We start from the raw sequence: 17,164 nt of genomic DNA, 5'->3' as shown, positions 1-17,164 counted from the left end.
CGGGATGGTATGTCCCTGTAACCTCAATAAGGATTCTTTAAAATACAGTCAGCTCTCCTGGCCTCCTTTCTCCTTCATAAAAAGAAAAGGAGTACTTGTGGCACCTTAGAGACTAACCAATTTATTTGAGCATAAGCTTTTGTGAGCTACAGCTCACTTCATCGGATGCATCGGATACATACAGTGCAACTTCCCCACCTTTTCTGCCCTTCCTGTCCTTCCTGAACAGTTTATATCCATCCATTACAGTACTCCAGTCATGTGAGTTATCCCACCAAGTCTCTGTTATTCCAATCACAATTCCTTGACTGTGCCAGGACTTCCAGTTCTCCCTGCTTGTTTCCCAGGCTTCTTGCATATGTGTATAGGCACTTGAGATAACTTGCTGTTTGTCCTGCTTTCTCAGTATGAGGCAGGGGCCCACCCCTCTCATGCTGTCCTGCTCGTGTTTCCTCTCGGTATCCCACTTCCCCACTTACCTCAGGGCTTTGGTCTCCTTCCCCCGGTGAACCTAGTTTAAAGCCCTCCTCACTAGGTTAGCCAGCCTGCTTGTGAAGATGCTCTTCCCTCTCTCTCAGAAGTACCTAAGTGAATTTAAGTCTCACTGACTTTCAATTCCAGCCAAATTTTGAAAACTTTCCTCTGTGACTGTTTGGAAATTTAAAAGAAGTGGGTTTTTTCCCCCCTCATCTAGTAAATATTTCTGAAGGCCATAACTATATAGCAATTGAATAGACTAGATTTATCTACATAATCTCTTATGAGCTTGGAAACCTGAAATTGTTTGAATAACTCCTCTAACACGTTCACCTTCAAAGATAAGACTTTTGTAAATATCTCCAATTTTAACATCGCCTCCCCATCAGAAGAGACTGGGAAGATACACAATAACCTATGTTAAGGTTTGCAAACAAATTGCAGAAGCTCAGAAAAGCAGGCAGATATAAAGAACAAACTGCCATTCTCTATGGAGTTCTAAATAGTGTTGAAATAGGCAAGTCACAGCAAGGAGAAAGAAAGGAGTCAGAAGCAAGGTTACCATTGAAGAAGAAAACTAGGCAGATATAATGCTTTCTGGAGCATTTTTTTAGGTGCATAGGTAGATAAATGCTGCTTGTTATTACTGGCTTATGTGTGCGTGTGGTTCTTAGATCAGAATTTGACCCTAATTATTTAAAATTCAGATTATCAAAAGTGATTCTATTTGACTAATTTTTTAAAATAGAAACTATTTCTAAGAAATAGAAATGTAAGGTGTGTCTGAATCCAGTGCTATCCCTTTAACAATGTTTTGGGACCCAGGAGGACCAAATTTAATAGCCTGTGTGTGCAATCTCGGAATCACCATTACTGAGGAGGAAGTAGCTGGTTTTGACATTTTTACACTCTCTCTAATTTCTTAACGTGACACCCTGTTTGAACATCCCCTGTGTTCAGATAGGCTTTTGTCACTGACAGCAGCACCTTCAAAGTGTAAAAACCTGCCAAGGAGACTCACTCCTTGCAGCAGGGAACTAGTAACTAGGAATCAAATACACAACATTGCATCACAGCTGAGACCTGTTTAGCAGAATAATTAGGTCGATGAAAATATTAGAAGCAATGACAGATATTTAAGGCTGATGTTATTACAGGAAGCCTTTGCACACAGGTTTATTGCTTAGTTTGTTTAAAAGGTTTAATTTCAGCTGTTCTATGTCTGATGCTCTTTTGCCTGTTAACCGCCACGCTGTAAATTGAAGGCAATGAATGAATGACTCTGTGATACATTATCAGTGTTACAGCATGGATTGCCTACCAAGAGCTGTCACGATGTTGATACAGCCTGTGCCTTTGCTTAGGAAGACTGAATTTATCACCTTACTGTGATATTTTGCTTTCCTTAGCCCTGAGGCTAGGACCTTGAGTCTCTTTTACAAATGGTCAGAGGTTTGGAAGATCCCTTCCCCCCCCCCCCCCCGCCTTGGCTTCAATTTGGAATGGTTCATTGTTCTAAAGGTGTACCATTTTCTTAAGGTGGTGGTTGGGAGGTGCTGCCTGGTAACGTAGCTTGTTATAACTACTTCTAAACCTTTCTGTCTTTCTTTCTGTCTTTCTTGTCCTCCCACCGCCCCCCCTCCCCGCCCCCGCGCCACTAGACCTTGATATACTCAGCTTCAAGCAGTGGTTGGGATTCTAGTTGCAGAGCCGGTGACGGCTAAGTACTTTACAAAATCTCGCGGGGGAGAAGGATCCAATGTCTTGCTCCTTCCAGCTAACTATGGAGTTACCAAGGCATTGGCTGCATCACAGTTTCTTCTAGCCAGAGGTAATAGCCACAGGAAAGGTGGTTTAAAGTGGGCCAAATTTGCAGAGTTTGAGGAAAGCCTCATGAGGCATCTTATTTCTGTAGCTCTAATCTAATGTACCGAGTCACTTCTGGCTGCAGGTTTTTGTACTCTTGACAAGTGTTCGAGACAGTGTGTTCCCATGGCTTGGCTACGTGCGGCTATCGTAAAAATAATGAGCACTTTTTTGGGGAAAAAAAGTGTATAGATAGAAAGCAGGACAGTGGGCTAACTCCTGCCCATGGATACACACCTGCAATTCCCCTGTTATCAGTGTGGTTATTACATGTGTATCTGAGGACAGAGTCTGGCTCAGTACTGATAATTGGCTAACCTATGTTGTTGTTTCCCCTTTTTGATGTGTGCGGCCAGTCCAAGTTTGGGGCCCTGTGGGCATTCTAGTTGGCTGTAGAAATTGGTGGTATTCAGGTATTTCTTTGATGCAGTTTGGTTCATTTACAAAGACTGTACGAAGTCCTGTGTCTCTAGGGTGACCTGATGTCCTGATATTTGGGGCTTTGTCTTATATAGGCACCTGTTACCTCCTACACCCTGTCCCGATTTTTCACACTTGCTCTCTGGACCCCCTATGTGTCTCTGAACACAGAAAGAATCAAGTGGCAGGAAACAGCTTCTTTAGCTCACAGCACCCAGAGCAGTTTTTTTTCAGCCTCCATCCCCAACCCAAAAAGCTATCCCAAGGTTTCTTTCAGAGCTCTTCAGGCTGCCCTTCCATCTTTTTGTCTCCCCTCGGTTTCTGTGTGATCTCTCTTCTCACACACACACCCTTACCCAAAACAATACTTAGCCAAAAGCTGCTGCGTAGGTTCACGTTCTCCTTGTTGTTTTAGGGCTCGTCTACACTTAAAAGGCTGCAGCAGCGCAGCTGCAGTGCTTCAGTGAAGACGCTACCCACACTGACTGGAAGGGTTCCCCCGCTGGCGTAGGTAATCCACTTTCTGGAGAGGTGCTAGCTAGGTCGACGGGAGAATTCTCATGTTGGCTTAGTGCTGTCTACACCGGGCATTAGGTGTAGACAGCATTGCTCCGATATGTGGATTTTTCACACTCCTGAGCGATGTAGTTATACCAACCTAATTTCCTAGTGTAGACCAGGCCTAAGATGGTGCTTATGTTTACACCTACTTTAATTGAAGGGTTAGTTCACACTTACCAATCTCAGTGGGGTTTTAACTCAACCCATAACATGTCACCCAGTTCATGGGGCATGTTTACACTGAAATTAAACACTCGTGGCTGGCCTGTGTCAGCTGACTCGGGCTCGTGGGGTTCGGGCTGTTTAAAATTTTGTTTGCTAACAACAAACCAGTCCCACATCCTGCTCCCTTTCTGCTCATTAAAGTTTGGGAGTGGCCATGCAAAGGACCTAAAATGTATTTTATATGCAAAGAACTTTGGCTAGTACTTAATGTTAATTGGGCCCCAGGTGGCCTCCAGCCCCACTCCCTGCGGTAGACCATGGAAGAGTTTGCAGGAACAAGGCCTCTGTATTTCATAAGAAACACATCTGTAATTTATATTAACATTAATAAATGTGCATTTGAATTTGTAATTTATGTGGATTTTTATTTCTCTGCAATTAAACCAATTTCATTTATTAATGATCTTGGAAATCCTAGACAATCTCTTTAAAAATACACTCATAAACAAGTGGACCTATCAGTCGGATCAATTCATATAGCAGAGTGGCATCATAAAATAGCAAGTTAATTAACCCCACATCAAAGTCGCATATGGCAGCCACTCAGCTCTGTCTACCAACCAGCTCCTTAGCGGTGAGGAAGACAAGCTGAGCCTTGCAGCATGCCCTGAATGTTGTTAGCAAACAAAGTTTTACATATGCGTAGGGCCCTGATCCTATGAGCCTTGGTGACATGAATAATAATTATTTTATTATATTGTAGTAGCCCCAGTAATGGACCAGGACCACACTGTGTGCTAGGCACTGTACAAGCAGAACAAAACATGGTTCCAGCCTAAAATGCTTATGATCTAAGCTTCAGTGGGATGATTTGTGCAAGATAGCATGTGTAGGAGTGGCCCTGAGTAATTAAGGGCCTGATCCTGAGAAGTGCTAGTCCAGGGGTGGGCAAACTACAGCCCAGGGGCCTAATCTGGCCTTCTAGCTTCTGCCAGGAAGCAAGGTCTGGGGCTTGCCCCGTTCTGGCACTCCAGCCGGGGAGCGGGGTTGGGGGTTTGCCCCGCTCTGTGCATGCCATGTGTCCGCACAGCTCTCGGAAGCAGCGGGATGTCCCCTCTCTGGCTCCTACATGTAGGGGCAGCCGGGGGCTCCACACGCTGCCCCCGCCCCAAGCGTGGCCCCCGCAACCCCCATTGGCTGGGAACCGTGGCCAATGGGAGCTGCAGGGGCAGCTCCTGCGGATGGGGCACCATGCAGAGCCGCCTGGCCGCGCCTCCACATAGGAGCTGGAGGCAGCACATACTGTTGCTTCCGGGAGCTGCCTGAGGTAAGCGCTGCCCAGAGCCTGTACCCCTGACCCCCTCCCACACCCCAACTCCCTGCCCCAGCCTTGATCCTTCTCCCACCTTCCAAACCCCTCGGTCCCAGCCCGGAGTCCCCTCCCACAGCCCAAACTCCTTATTTCTGGCCCCACCCCAGAGCCTGCACCCCCAGCCGGAGCCCTCATCCCCTTCCACATCCCAGCCCCCAATTTCGTGAGCATTCATGGCCCGCCACACAATTTCCATACCCAGATGTGGTCCTCGGGCCAAAAAGTTTGCCCACCCCTTTGCTAGTTGAAAGTGAGTCCTATATTTGCAGAATTGGGTCCTGTATTTCTTTGTGTACCTCTCTGTGCTGCTAAAAACAAATGAATCAGTGCAGCTAAAGTCAACACTACACTTCTATTACTAGATCTGCAGAAGAGCTCTGTGTGAGCTTGAAAGCTTGTCTCTCTCACCGACAGAAGTTGGTGCAATAAAAAGTATTACTTCACCCACCTTGTCTCTCTAATATCCTGGGACCAAAACAACAACAACAGTGCATACCCCACCTCTGTACGTTATTAAAAATATCTGCCCACTTCTTTTCTTTTACACCTCTTGAAAGAATTGTCAATTTTATGCTACTTATCAGTGGAAATTCATAACAGGCACTGAATAAAATTCAACGATGGAGGTTTATTCAATATTACGTACCATTTGCATCCATACAAATGTCAGAGAGATCTAATTCTTAATGTATAATAATTTTTTAAAACTTGTCTTTAAGAAGGCAGATTAATTCACATTTGTGTGTGTGTGTAAATATAATTTCATTATAGAAACCTAACAGTTTGTTAGGCTGCTTGCAAAAAAAAAACCCAAAAAAACAAAAGGCAGAGTTCATGACCTTCACTCTATTTTTTTTTTTTGTGGTCTGTTACCCTCTCAGTTTAACTCAGCATGAAAGAGACCCATTTGGGCATAGATCTATTTGCTAGGTAAAACATCTCTATTAGAGTAGATACCTTGACTCCAGAGCAGGGAGCTTAGTCATGATGAGTGGCTGCGTTGGCATGGCAAAGGGAAAAAAGCATGATCCACCTGGTTGCACTCCACTGAAGAGGGGTGTTCCCTGGTGACACCTGAAAGTAAGGATTAGTAAATCTTTATTGTTCTCCCCAGCTGGCTTCCTGCAATGATATAATGCTACACAAATGGATAGTAGACTATATTAATGCAAACATCTTTCTTCTAGCCCACACTACTCATGAATTCTAAGGATCCTTTTGTTTTTCAAAGTTGGTACCTTAGTCTAGGGAAGTTCAAATCTCTCGGCAGCAATGTATAGCTGGAAGATAAAAGGTCTTTTCCTGTACTTCTTTTGAGTTGATCTGAGATGACAGTACCTATTTCAGGCCACAGATTTCAGAGAGATTGGGGTGAGAGGAGGTATTGTTTCATGGTCTCTGTGTATATAATGTCTTCTGCAGTTTCCACAGTATGCATCCAGTGAAGTGAGCTGTAGCTCACGAAAGCTTATGCTCAAATAAATTGGTTAGTCTCTAAGGTGCCACAAGTACTCCTTTTCTTATTTCAGGCCAGTGGTCAGTCTCAGCAGGTTTCCATGGAGATTAATGAGGTCACAGAGGAACAACCTCTGAATGCAGTTTGCTAAATAGCAAGCCTAGGTTGTGTTATATTGGAGAAGTAAAGCTTTTGCCTGTCAGAAAAAGAAAAGGGGGGTCCCAGCTTTCTTCTGTAGTGAAAATAATTTCTGAAAAATATTTTCTCACTAGACTACAGTTTGTTATTCGTCTGTGCTGAATATGTGCTGCAGTACAGCTCATGCAGTGTGGTTGTGTTCATACGGTTGATCTAAATATTGTACGTAATTATTTGAGACCCGGGACTGTGTGTTACTAGCATCTCTCATCATCTGCTTTAGTTTTGATCGGTGTTCTTTTTTCATGATATATTCGGTGTGGTCTCATATATTACCTTATTGAGCCGGCTGGCTTTCGCTGTGTGCACTGAATTGCCTTTTGTTAGGGACGATACCTAGGTTTTCCCTTGGGTGTATTTACAGTGTCATGAACATCAGAATTATAGAGTGTTTTCCAAGCGGGTCGCTATTCTAACACTTAAGTTGGAATGGAGGTGAAAGAGCAGGAGGAGGAAAAGCAGGTGAAATCAGAAAATTGAAGCACTGTAGATTTAATACCGAATAACATGATCAGGAAGTTTTGACTTCAAAATGCAAGCTACAAGTACCTGAAAACTTATACAGTTATCTGCAAAGTTCTATGTTAATTTTAAAAAAATCTATCACTCCGTCATGGAGAGATTACAAATAATTAATTGAATGTGTTAAAATGATACTGGTAGCAGTAAAGATAAGTTCTATTAATGGCTGGGAGTTTTGAAGGAAACTAAGGGAGTTAGGTGCCTAATTCCTGTTGAAATTCAGTGGGGTTGTTGGTTTGTCCCTATCCCAGATGGATTGGCAGTTCCCTGGCAGTCAAGCACAGGTATCCAGTTGTTGCCCTGGATTTTGTGTTGTTCACCTGACAGAATGCACCCTGCTCCTCAGTTCATTCCACAACCAGAGGGTTGGTTTGTGTTGCTTCAAAGACTCTTCCAAAGATAACGATATCACAAATAACAGTAAAAGTAAAGTCTGATTTTTGCCTATCTCTCAGTTATGGACAGGCAATTATAGGAAAAGGGACTCTTGAAAAATAAATAAAACCTGTATGGGTTTTTTTGTCATTTTTCAGTCTTCTTTGTGCTAGGCTTTATTTTCAGAATGTGAAAATTATTCTGTACATTGCAGTTGTGCCTACAATCCCCAGCTGAAATTGGGGGTCACTTTATATACACTTAAGAGACAGTCCATGCCCCAAGCTGTTTACAATATAAATAGAAAAGACAGATAAAGATTAGTAGAATTAAGTATTTTCCCTTGTCTACAGATGGGGACTTGAGTCAGGAAGGCATATTAAGCGATTTACCTATGGTCACACAGGAGGTCTCCAGCAGAGATAAGATTTGAACACAGGTCTCCAGAGTCATAGTTAGGACCTTGACCGCAGGACCATAGAAGGATGGTTTTGTGGGTGGGATAGAGCTGAAATATCCACATAAGATGATTTAATTTGTAGGATAAAGAAATGGAATTATGCAAATTTGTAGTTCATGTGTGCAAAGGGGTGTACCAGCCCTTTAAGAATAAAGGGGGACAGAAGACCCCCATTTCAGGGTGTTAGAATAAACAAAGGCTCAGAAAATGGCCTGGTGGGGGAAGAGAGGGAGTGGTCCTGGGGAAATAGGAGTTGGAGGAGGAAAGGAAAAGCCCAGGACACTGTTCGTTTACGGGCCCTGGATCAGGAGCCCTGTAATGAAGGGCTCCCCTATCTTCCAGCCAACTGGGAAGGAGCTCTTGGTTGAGGGCACTATATAGACGGCCTTCTCCTTCAGAACAGGGGAGACTTTGACAGGATAAGGAAGCCAAAAAAGGGCTGGGACTGGCAGGTTTGTGTGGACCAGACTGCCAGAGAAAGAGCTCTGGGCGCTGACTGAAGAACCAGAGCTAAGTATGAACCATGGAGTTATGAGCATCATCTTATTTTGGGAGCTCATTGAGGACTGTTTGGATGATTTTATGATTAGGGACTCGGCGGACTATGTGAACTTTATTTGATATTAAATGAGCCTTGGGTAGGGGTGCTGTGAGCCACAACAGAGACAGTATGGAGTCCTTAAGGGGCCCACAAGAGAGGACTCACGGGGGCAGGTGCCTGCAAAATGACCCCTGGTCACTAGAGGGCACTCAGTAAACGGCCATCTAGCTACAGAGCGAGTATTTCTTACTCAGATGAGTTAGGCCATTGATGGCTACTTCTGTGAGCAAGGGACTACTGGTAGGACTCATGATTTGCGTGATGAAACATCTAAACATTTGCTCCTGCACAAAGAGGGGGCCCATTCATGCTACTAATTCTAGACCTCTAAACCTGTATGACACTAAAGGGCAAAATGTATACGACATCCCACGTGTTATATCACATGTTATACTGCATGCCACGTGTGCGCCTACTTCTAGGTGCAAGAGTCTGATATAGTAGTGGGGGAGCCAGTTGAGTACAGAATTTTAGCTTTAAGTAGAATTTCCTTTCTTTTGTAAATGTTGCCATGGTAACATTGCTGCTTTCTGTAAAAACACACGCACATGTGTAAGCAAAATAGCTCAAGTAAAGATGATAAACAATGTGAAGTCTGATTTCTATCTGGAAGAGACTCCTGAGTAGTAAGTATGTTATAGTGTTGTCTTAAAACATCTCAGCTATGTTCGATGTTCCAAAATGGTTCCTGCTTCTGAGACTTTGTGTTACTTCCTCATCGTGTGTCTAGGCTGTTTTTGCATACATGTGTTAGGGACCCAGGACACAAGGTGCACAACTCCAACTAAGGAGAATTTTTGAGAGACCTCCACAGCTGATGTTTCAGCATGAACAGTCTGCTTTTGTATTTTCTTTGTCAGTTAAAAAGATGTTTACACCATTTGAGATAACTGCTTGTAAGTTGTCTAATAACAGTTTTTTATAATTACCAATTACCAAAGAAGCATGTGAATTTCTATTTTTTATTACTTGTTCAGAAAACAGCCATCAAGGTTCCTTCCCCACTCTGAACTCTGGGGTACAGATGTGGGGACCTGCATGAAAACCTCCTAAGCTTACTTTTACTAGCTTAGGTTAAAACTTCCCCAAGGTACAAACTATTTTACCCCTTTGCCGTTGGACTTCCACTGCCACCACCAAACTTTATCTGGGTTCCTGAGAAAACGTAGTTTGGAAACATCTTTCCCCCCCAAATCCTCCCAACCCTTGCACCTCACTTCCTGGGAAAGGTTTGGTAAAAATCCTCACCAATTTGCATAGGTGACCACAGACCCAAACCCTTCGATCTTAGAACAATGAAAAAGCATTCAGTTTTCTTACAAGAAGACTTTTAATAGAAGTAAAAAAGAATCACCTCTGTAAAATTAGGATGGTAAATACCTTACAGGGTAATTAGATTCAAAACATAGAGAATCCCTCTAGGCAAAACCTTAAGTTACAAAAAAGACACACAGACAGAGATAGTCATTCTATTCAGCACAATTCTTTTCTTTTCTCAGCCATTTAAAGAAATCATAATCTAACACATACCTAGCTAGATTACTTACTAAAAGTTCTAAGACTCCATTCCTGGTCTGTCCCCGGCAAAAGCAGCATACCGACAGACGCAGACCCTTTGTTTCTCTCCCTCCTCCCAGCTTTTGAAAGTATCTTGTCTGCTCATTGGTCATTTTGGTCAGGTGCCAGCGAGGTTACCTTTAGCTTCTTAACCCTTTACAGGTGAGAGGATTTTTCCTCTGGGCAGGAGGGGTTTTAAAGGGGTTTACCCTTCCCTTTATATTTATGACACCAGCCAATTACCATTTAGTTTTATATTTTTGGGTGAAAAAAGCCCCTTCAGATGAGAACTTGTATGCCAGATTTCCACAGAAAAGGACTTTTTTCCCACTTAGGTTCTAAATTTCTGAAAAATGAGATTAATACAGCAAGAGAATACCCTACATACTCAGTCTAACAGACCAGCTGACAACACCCTCTGATAATCAGGACAAGTTAATACATTCTACATGTTCACTGTTCCAGTTTTTCAGATTGATTGTTTTGAAAAATTAAGTAAGTTTCCATTTACTTATCTTAATTTTGAAGGAAATGTTTGGTGCTCTCAGGCAGTGATGCTACCGCAAAGAACAAAGCTGAAATAGTTTTTGATAATGTCCTCTGAGGAATAGGCCACTGCTGTACATGTTGTTTGAATGGGGCTGCTTGTTCTTACTGGGCTCTGAGCACTTTCAAAAAATCTAGCCACTTCATTCAGGTGCCCAAAGGGGAACAAATTCTTTGGAAATACCTGGTCCCATTTGTAGGTGCTGAGTGATTTAAAAAATCTGGCTCTTTATGTATAACGTTTAATCTACGTTTAATTGTTGTAGAGTAATATAGCAGGTATGCAAACATTCTTTACTGTGATGTTGGAGCTATCATTTTTTGTGAAAAACTTGATTTAAAGAGACTGTCCTGGGATTACCTACTGTCATACGGTACGTTCATTTGTAGATCTAAATATCATGAGTTAGTGTCTAGATTTTTCTGCCTCACATCCTCAGCAGCAGTTGTCTTGGTGCAGGAATTGAAGCATGAGCATGGTAGGTACAGACTGTAGCTTTGTTCTTGGGAAATTAAAGTCTAAGATAATGCTTTGTAATGTGTAGTAGTGCTGAGATACTTCTACAGTTGGTAAATGGGCAGAGAAAAAACAGTGAATGTAAAAGTATATGACTGCATATGCTCTCTTCTTAAGCACATTTCCTCAGAAGAGTAATTTTTCATATCCACCGAATAATGAAGATGGTTGCATAATTGATTGGCATTTTACACATAAGTATTTTCCAATCCATCTAAATCCTTCCCTTCAGTGATGGCTTCTGACTTGGTTTTTGTCACTAACATGCCATATTTGGCAATGTTTTGGTATGCTACATTCACTTGAATAATTGTCTGCCCAAGTATAAAGTAGCTGCTCAGCAAATATAGAGGAAACAATCACTGCAAATCTGCAGCTCAGCATGACATTTTACATTGTTTTCTGTAGTTTGCCGTAGAAGAGAAGAGTGAGAGAGACAAGTTATTCCATATAGGGTTACAATAACTTCTATACCAGGTAAAGTAATCGGTTACATGTTTTCATATATAATATAAAAGAAGCACCAGGCTTACTAAACACTTAAACACATCACTGGGTTTTTTCCCCCTGACAAACACATTGGAGTTCATTTTGTACTGATTTTATACAAAGGTTGTGTTTAGTCGTCAGGGTCATGTTTATGAAATACAAAGAAGGGAAGACCACCAGGGTAAAGGCTGCTCTCAAGCCCCAGGTAAGCTATAATCTCCTCTGCCACTCCAATCTAAGCAAATAACTGCACCAAGGCTGCAACAACCTGCTGGCCCTTTATGCATCTGAGGGGAAATGCTTTCGGGTGTTGAGTAGTATAGTTATCCAGTGGCAAGATACAGCAGTATTCTGAGTGACCGTGCTCCAGAGGACTCATTAGGCCCATGGCTATCAGAAGGTACCTCTGTTATTGGTAGTGGAATAAGAGGGAACCTGATCACTTTTCTTTTCTGGGGCTACTATCTGGCATTCAGAGCAGGCTCTAATATAGTCATATACCTGCCGATACATGCCACACCGATAAAAATGTCTCGCTACTCTAGCATGCATTGTTTTTCTATGCCCTAAAGGTCTGCCTACACTGAGCCGCAGGTGTGAGTCCCAGCTTGAGGAGACATATTTGCTCTAGCTCTTATCAAGCTAATATGCTAAAAATAGAGAGTAGCTGTAGCAACGTGAGCAGCGGGAGGGGCAAACTGCCCCGGGTTACGAGCCTAGGGTCTTGGAGGGGCAAGTATTTATGGCAGTTAGCCCTTCTCCACGCTTGCACTGCTGTGCTGATACTCTATTTCTAGCATGATGAGAATTAGCCACAAGTATGCCTTGAGCTGGGAATCATACCTCCAGTTCAAAGGCTAGACATACCCTAAGTGTCCAGCCCAAGGATTAGTATGTCCTGCTTTCAGGACCATTTCCCTACAAACTTTTGTCAACCCTTAACACAAAGTAAATCACTTCCCAGGACATGCTCTTGATCTGTTCCATCTTCTGTAGTTTTTACCTCTTCTACGGGTACTCCATGAATGTTAACCATTTCTATGAATTGAAGGAAAATATCTTCATTTTGAAGTTGTCCCAAGTTTAGTGGTATATTCCACACATCTTCTACTTCCAACTCCCCTTCCCCTGACAGTTCCCTAATTGACATCCTGTTGGTGTTTTTCCCATCTCCTCCACATCTTGTTTTCTCCTCCCAAAAACAGCCCGGTCTAACTCAGAGAAGGAAATTCCTCCTTCTTTCTTGACCTGTGATCTAGTCTCCACACAGACACTGGGTTTTCAATTAGTAAATCTGCTAAAACAGGGAACTCTATGGGAAATTTGTCACTACTGTCAGCTACATAAAATATTGCTGGCTGTTTATGCCAAGAAGCACCCCTGTGGGGGGTTGGGGGGGGGTGTAACCTCCTGTCTTCATGTGCACAGACTCCTTTCTGAGTTCTCTCTTGATCTAAGTCTTTCACAGGAATCCAGTGACTATGGGCTACAGTCTGGGATCTTTCTGTATCCAATAGAGCGTTTACTACTTGGCCATTCAAGTAACAGAGCACATTTGGGACACCTTTTCTCTGATAAATCCTCCTAAGGTATATAACATAGTTTGGTAACTTTTGATTTCTTAATAGGCAAGGCTGACTACAGTAATAGCAAATTAACAGCACCTTTTCTCTACTGGATTTGTCTCCGAGAGTTGCTCTTGGCCCTGTTGATTTGAAAATGTTTAATTTTATCAGATGCTGCCTCACACCTTCCTTTGTTGCAGATGGTAACCTTTCTATTGCATTCACAGCATTATATAGGATGGGTACATCTTCTTTCTTCATTCCAAATACAGAACAGAAATATCCGTTGAATGCTTTTTCCTATTCTGCATTACAGTTTGCAGTTTTACTTTCTGTATCTAACAATGGACCTCTACCTGGCCTAAGGTTTTTCTTTTTCCGAATATGTTTAAAAACACCTTCTGATTATCCCTAACCCTATTGGACTTTGATATTTCATTGACACCTTTGGCTTCCCTTATCAGTCACTTACATTTTTTAACATGCAACTTCTATTAATTACTATTTACTTCCCCCTTTTTCCATCCTTCATGTATTAATTTATGTTTTATCACTGCTTCCACATCTCCTTTTAACCAGAATAGCTTCTTGCCCAGCATCATCATTTTTGTGTCGGTGGAACTGTGGCTTTTTGGACATCCAGTAGGACATCCGTGAACAATACCCAGATTTCATTAACACTTCCCACTTAAATTTAAAGTTCCCAGTCAGTTATGCCACCAACTGCTTTAAGCTTTGGGAAATAGGTCCTTTTAAAATTCCAGATTACTGGTTGGCACCATAATCTGTTTGCACACCATACATGTAACCAGATCATGATCACTGGTACCTAACCAACTTCTAATTTTTAGGTAAGCTCTTAACTTTACTTTGGCAGTCCGAATGAGGTCTAATATTAAGTTACCCTATGTTGGGTGGAGGACTCTGGGTGTCTAAGGGGGATCAGGGAAGGGAAACGAAGAGGATTTGAAGAGGGGGTTGAAACTAGTGTATAAACCACAGGGATTGTAGGAATTGGATTTGGAGGAGAAGAAAAAGCAGAACTGTTTGGCAGGGAGCTGTTTGGCAATAGTTATGAAGAATGATTTTGTAACAGAGGAGTTCTGCACTTGTTTATTAGTTATTGAGAATAACCTCAATCAGGCTGGAATTACATCTTATCCCTATAGGTTCTCAGCACTTAAAGCACTCCTTTTCTTTTCAACTTCTGTAAGATTGCTCCAAGGAATTGCCTTTCTCATGCTAGAGACCATGAAGTGTGACTGCAGACAGCACGAAACAGACCAACAAACCAGTGAGGGAAAAAAAGTCAAACACTGTATTAGTCTCCCATCATAGCCAGATATTCTCTGCAGAGAATTTGAGAGCTTTTAAAAATGTGTACTTCAATAGGTACAGACCTCCTTGATTTAAATTATTTTAAAAACTCATATGTGGACTTCAGTGTTTAGAGGTGTTGATGGGAAAGCAATGAAGAAAACAGCAAGGGTATTCTGTCTTTATTTTTGATGTGTAATTTGCATGGAGAGGAGGGCTCTGTTGACTAAGGGTGATCTATTTTAATTTTTTTCCAACCTGAAAATGATCTTTTATGCTGCAAAAACTAGTTCCTTGTTGACGGGATTCCCAAATACATGTTTGCACAGTAGATTGGATATAAACTTTGTGTGGCTATTGAAATAACTTGCAGTACTGTATTTTATAAGGAGAACATGATGGCTCTACCAACAAAAATATGTATTAATCACCTGCGCCTGCAAACCCCTCCATTTACATGCACAAATACATCTGCATGTAGATGGACAGTTATATCACATTTACCTGAGAGTCCGGCATGGTATCTGTTTGTATAAAAATATAGATACTTGCAGACATAACTGTGTTGTTTTTCTTTTTAAAATTTGGCTCCACAAGATTAAGATGATTAAAATCTCAGATTTCAGAGTAATAGCCATGTTAGTCTGTATTCGCCAAAAGAAAAGGAGTCCTTGTGATAAAAAGATCTTCAACACTTTCCACAGTATGCATCCGATGAAGTGAGCTGTAGCTCACAAAAGCTTATGCTCAAATAAATTGGTTAGTCTCTAAGGTGCCACAAGTACTCCTTTTCTTTTTGTAAAATCTCAGATTTTGTTTTATCATGAACAAGAGAGTCATACAATGTCACTACAGGGCAGGTTAGTGAAGTAAAGCAGGAATACTATTCCACAGTAAAATAAAGTAATATTATACATACACACGCAGCGGTGACTGCTGTCTCAAATTTAAAACTCAGCTGAAACATTATTCTGGGAAGAAACTAATTTAGCACCTGTTAGAAGTTATTCAGTTACGTATCTCTGTGTGTCAAAGAAAATTGTTTGAAAGAATGTTTTTGGCTCCAGCCTTTAGCTTCTTTCAGAAACAAACCTCAATATAATAAATAAGCAACAGTGCTTCCATTTGCCTATACAACAATTTCTGAACTTTCAGCTGGTGCTTAATTAAATTAGAACATCAAAGGGCCAGATTCCGGTGACAAATGTGTTCTTTTGAACTCAAATCCGCAGGCGCTGCAAGTGCTATCTTTGTAGAAGGCTGAACTAGTCAGAAGATAAGTCAGCTTGCTGCAGAGACCTCAACAAACCCTGTAACAATCCGGCACACTGGTAACTTAAAAAACTACTTTGGGGATGTGTAATGCCATGAGTGGGATTGAAGAAAGAGGGTCATATTTCAGTTGGGGTCAGGAGGGTCAGTTCAGCCTGACGTCTGGAGTTCAGGTTTGCAAGCTGGTGACTAGGCTGCCACCAGTCAAATACTGGCTTCTCAACCTGCTCAGTGTAAAGATCTCTTTCCTACAGCTCTGCCTGCCTTCAGCATCCCTCATTACTAATAAAACATGAAGGGCCTTAAATCAAGTTTCCTGACTACAATATGTTGTGCCTGTTAAATATGGGAGACTATCATTTTGGACTTGGGGGGCGGGGGGAAGGGGGAGAGAGAGGATCCTCTCTCACTGAACAGCCCGAGAAGCCTGCAGTGCTTCCATGGGCCAGCACGACCACCACAGAGGCTACTTGCTGCAGCTTAGGGCCAAAATAGATTTCTTCCTGAGAGTGGGATACATGGGTTGCACATTCAGTCCCTTTTCCTCCTGCTCTTGAGTTATCTAGATATTGAGTCAAGTAAAGGCAGTGACTTTTCTTGTTGGATAGTTGGAATGATACTTGGCCCAGTCTTTCTGTTGGTGGGGAATTTTGCCATTCACTTCAATGAGAGCATGATTAGGCCCTCTGAGAGGAAATTACACATTCCGGAGCGCTGTTCAAAACAGTCTGTCTGTGAAATTGCAGATGGAGATATTTCCAGAAGTCTGCCCACCTATGCTTGTAGAAATATAAATGTTTTGCAATTCTTCTTCCTTTAAAAAAGGGAAATCAATTCTGCATGCTGGCTAGCCAGTCAGACTGGACTATCTGCCTTTCAAAGATTTTTCTGATGGAATTCTTCAAAATACCATTTCACATACAGTCCATGCAAATGAGATAATTAGCAGGCTCTGCTCAGACGTCCATGAGTGTTGAATATTGGAACAGAACAATTAAATTTTTTTAACATATTCTCCTGGCACTTTTGCATTTGGAATATGTTGCTCTAAAGTATCCCTTGATACTTGTGTCTTGGCAGTGTTCCAGAAGGAGCTGAGCAGAGTGAAAAGCCACTGGCATAATTTAGGGTTTTCCTTCCTTCTGGTGTCATAGAATTCTCTTCTTTCATAGGAAGGAGCTAATCAATTTCTCTCACTGTTTAAAATGTGAATCAGGTGCGGTAGCTTGCCCTGAGTATACAGTTGTTCAGTTTAGTGGGAATATCCAGGGGAAGCAGTTAAACTGAGGTGTATCGATCAAATTAATCTTAACAATTCTTACCTTCCATTTAGCTTTTGTTCATTTTGTTGTATAGGGTCTTCTGTTATTTTCCTTCAGTGTGCTTTCTAATTCAAGGCTGTGATCCTCCCCTCCTCCCCCCAGTACA

General features: G+C 42.0%; 1 protein-coding gene across 11 annotated transcripts in view; it reads left to right on the top strand.

Annotated features, from left to right (window-relative positions):
- PLCB4 (phospholipase C beta 4) overlaps positions 1-17,164 on the top strand; it is a 326,000-nt gene that overhangs the window by 120,851 nt on the left and 187,985 nt on the right. Inside the window, exon 4 of one of the 11 annotated variants that reach the window (XM_074949670.1) lies at positions 15,697-15,795. The exons of the other annotated variants lie outside the window; for them this stretch is intronic. The gene's annotated coding sequence lies outside the window, so the exon portion shown is untranslated. The remainder of the gene's footprint in view (positions 1-15,696; positions 15,796-17,164) is intronic. 11 annotated transcript variants of the gene reach the window in all.

This window comes from Natator depressus, chromosome 3 (genome assembly GCF_965152275.1).
Source record: "Natator depressus isolate rNatDep1 chromosome 3, rNatDep2.hap1, whole genome shotgun sequence".
Taxonomy (NCBI): domain Eukaryota; kingdom Metazoa; phylum Chordata; order Testudines; family Cheloniidae; genus Natator; species Natator depressus.
This window is presented reverse-complemented; position numbering and strand designations above follow the sequence as displayed.